Raw genomic sequence first — 4,305 nt, 5'->3', positions numbered from 1 at the left:
TCGCACATAGCGAAGGCAACGTGATATCTTCATTGAGGTGGAAAGCAGACACCACCTTAGGAAGAAAAGATTGGTTAGGTGGCAGAACAACCATGTCCCTATGAATGACCAGATAAGGCGAACCACAGGACAGAGCCATCAATTCAGACACCCTGCGAGCAGAGGTGACAGCCACCAGAAAGGCAACTTTCTGAGACAACAAGGGCAAAGAAATTTCTCTGATATTTTCAAAAGGAGGTCGTTGTAGAACGGACAAAACCAAATCCAGATCCCACTGAGGTAAAGGGGATTTCCTCGGTGTAGCTAGATGACGAACCTCCTGTATGAAGGTGCAAATCAAGGAACTAGTCGCCAAGGGACGCTGGAAGTAAATGACCACGGCCGACACCTGACCTTTCAAATGTCAAATTTTGCTCCACACCTTTCTGCAGGAAAGCGAAAAACCCCCCCCACCGAAAGGGGGCGAGGATGCAACCCTAGCGACTCACACCAGGCAATAGAAATCTTCCAAGTATAATGAGAAACATCCCCGAAGTTGCCTTCCTAGCTCTCAACAAGGTAGGAATCACAGAAGCAGAAAGACCTCTGTCCCTCAATACCTGGCCTTCAAAAGCCTCGCCGGTAAAGCCAGCAACCGTAAAGCATACTTGAAGATCGGCCCTGGAGACAGCAGATTCTCTCTGAGGCAGCCACCAGGGAGGTTCGACGATCACCTTTACCAGGTCTGTGTACAAAGATCATAGAGGTCAGTCTGGGGCCACCAGACTCACCTACACCTTCTCCACCACCAACCTGCGGAGGAAGCTGGACAGCAGTTGTATCGGAGGAAAGGCATAAATCGGCTGGTATTAGCTCCAAGGCGCTGCCAAGGTGACTGTGGCGCCCGCCAGGGGATCTCAAGCCCTGGCTACAAACCTCTCCACCTTGTTGTTCAGACGAGACACGAACAGATCCACCTCCAGAATTCCCCACAGGGTCGCGTTAGTCGCCGCTATAGTGCCCCCAGCGGGAGCAGGGAGGGCAGGGCCTGCCCTGTCAGGCCAGGGGGATATTTTAGGAAACACAGCCCTTTTATCCCCAGGAGCGGGCCCACAGCTCCCCCACAGACATCTGTCCCAGGGACACAGGGATGGCTTGCATCACTCACCATACCATGGACTGTGGGGATCTGCTCCGATACAGCTCTCCTCCCACCCTGAGTGGGGGTGCTGCCAGCCAAGAAGGGTACGCTGCAACTCAGAGTTCCAGGTTGAGGCATCCCGGCAAAAGCATCTGTTGGCAGGCTCGTCCCCATCCGTCGGGGCTCTGTCGTGGCGAGGTCTGGGAGGACCACAACCTGCTCACGCTCGTTGGCCAGGCTGGGAGACTGCAAGGATCTAGATTATCCAAGTGCAAAACCTCAGCCCGGCTGTCGCTTGTAGTTCACCAGGAGGATCCCCCTGACACTAGCTAGCGATAGTGAGTAAAGAAAAATAAACATTTCTTAAAAAGAAAAGAAAAACCGGAGTCCTCCTAAGCTAGGCAGCAAGAAAACTGATTCTATGAACAGGTGTGTCTGGGGGCATGTGGATAGGATGGCCCCTAAAGGCGTGCCTATTGAAAGCTTTCACTGCCTAGCTACTCCTGAAGAGGGTGCACATAATCCCTTAGAGAAGAAACTTCCAGAATTTAATAACAAAAAAAAATATTATTGTTATTAAATGTTCCTTGGTTTAAGCCCTTTTTAACCCTTAATTTACTCTAATTAGCCTTAAAGGGATTGTAAAATTGAATTCTATGCATTAGGATAAAAAAAACCTTGTGTGCAGCGGCCCCCATCAGTCTCCCGAATACTTACCTGAGCCCATCTTTATCCAGTGATGTTGCAGGAGATTCGTAGCTGCCCTGGACTCCCCTCCTCATAATCCCACTGCTGTCAAAGTCTGTCAGCCAGTCAGGAGATCGAGGGGGCGGGACCGGGTCAGGTCAAATTAAATTGACACAGGGAGCTGTGACTCGGCCGAGCGCCCCCACAGCAAGCTGCTTGCTGTGGAGGCACTCAACAGGAGGGAGGGGCCAGCACAGAAGAGGGACCTGAGAAGAAGAGGAGGAGGCCACTCTGTGCAAAACCAACTTCACAGAGCAGGTAAGTAAGTATAGCATGTTTATTTATAAAAAAAAAAAACCAACAAGTATGAGACTTTACAATTACTTTAACTACTCGTTCTTCTTCTCCATTTAATTATTTTCCTGATTTTTTTTTTGTTCACTTTTATTTTATAAAACTATTATTAATATTTTTACACCTTTAACATATATTTACACATTTAATATTGAAAAAAAGCGCAAAATTAAAAATAAATAAATTAATTTAATTTGTAAATAACTTTTCAATGCTTTGTATCATTGCCGATAGCAGAAGTGTAAACAAAACCGTTGTGGTAGGTATCGGCAATTGGTATCTCATACTCATAAAAAGAAAAAAATGATATAGGTGCATCCCTAGTGCTTTGTTTACATCTCCAGAATAGAAATTCTGGAAATGTAACCATGCCAGTAATGACCTGGCAACCAGAGCTAAATGTCAGTAAGTTGCCAGCTATGCCCATATCTCCCATGACTGCCTAGTGCACTGAAATAGACATAGCGGTTGATTTACTAAAGGCAAATATACTGTGCTCTGCAAGTGCATTTGCTCCAGAGCTTAGTAAATGAGGTAAAGCTTAACTTCAAAGAATACTCAATCCCATGCAAGGAAAATAAAAATACTGTGTTTTTGCTTGTACATGATTGGATGATCGAAATCAGCAAAGCTTCCCCTCAGATCCAGAGCAATTTGCCCCCAGATTTTTTTTTTTTTTTTTTTTAAGTGGAGTTCCACCCTAAAATGTGACTTTGGCCCATCTTCATGCCCGGGTTCACCTGAAAAACAAATGGATAATCACACTTTTTTTTTTTTTTTACTTACCTTGTTTAGAAGAAAATATACTTACCTTACTTCCTCTTCCTCCCCTCGGCGGTCACGGCCCGTCGTCACTTCCTGGCTTGCAATAATTCCTGGGAGCTGAACGTCATCGCTCCCAGGAATCAATGCGCCTGCACCGGCCCCGACGTCAGTTCAGGTGCAGACGCCGTCATACCTTGCTAAACAGCTTCTGGGCATGCCCAGAAGCTGTGCAGGGATAACGCTGAAGCACCGGAAGTGACGGCGGGGCCGGTGCAGTGCATCGTGGGACCGAAGAAGACGGAAGAGGACGCAGAAGAGGATCGCGCTGGCTTCAAGCTGCCCAGCGCTGGACAAGACATTTTCAAGGTAAGTATTTCTTCTTGCAGGTTAAGTGCAAGCCGGGACAGTTCAGAGGCTATCCATTATGGAATGCACTAGCCCTGACTGTCCCGGGGGTATTTTCATGTTTTTTTTTTTTTTTTTTTTTTAGGTGGAACTCCACTTTAAATGCATCTTCCTTGGTCTCCGTTTGATCTGTAGTTGCCATGGAGCTGCACGTGATAACTTAGAATTGACACCATTTGATGGCTTGACAGCTTGACTGAAAGCACTAGCAACTGTGACAGGTATTATTCACACCATGCCTTGAATTGAACAGTTTTGGGGAACCAGTTACATTGATGGGTTTAGTTCCACTTTAGGATGCAGTGGTGGGAGAATGTTAGAAGGGCTGGTTGGGTGTTGGAAGATGAAGATTCTTTAGCAAAGATAGGAGTGTGTCGCGCCTCCCCCCCCCCCCCCCCAATCCCCTATAGAAATATTAATCTGCTTTTGATTTTCTCCACATCACCGTAATCATGAACATAGCATTCTTCACTGGTGAACACTGTACCCTTTTACTTCTTCAGTAGCTGCTACGGCACTTCTCCATTTGCATTTAGAAATGCATAATTCATTACATGAGTACCATATGTATGTACATGAACCACAGATATATCAAAAGACCTTTTTTAGATTGATTTTACACACACCCCTAAAAAACACTGGTAACTATGGTTCAAAAATGTTCATTATAGGTCCCCACTGTTAAAGCGCCACAGCATCACTGTAAACATACCCTAAATATAGGGCTATGCTTGAAGCTGCTCTATGTAGCAAACAGCTTCCTCTTTTTCTCTGGCAAGAAACTGCAATCTACATTTAATTTAAATAATCACAAAAAGTAGACCCTAATTAAAAATTTTAATAACTTTTGCATGACCAAAAGAAATGGTAGCTATAAAAAAAAAAAAAAAATATTTGCAAAAGATGTCGTTTCTGTTTTAGGGTCACCATACATGTTACAATCTGACCATGCAATCTTAGTACAGTCAACTTTA

This window comes from Pelophylax lessonae (assembly GCF_965119305.1).
Source record: "Pelophylax lessonae genome assembly, chromosome: 2".
Classification (NCBI taxonomy): Eukaryota; Metazoa; Chordata; class Amphibia; order Anura; family Ranidae; genus Pelophylax; species Pelophylax lessonae.
The sequence above is the reverse complement of the archived record's forward strand: the minus strand, read 5'-3'. Positions refer to the sequence as shown.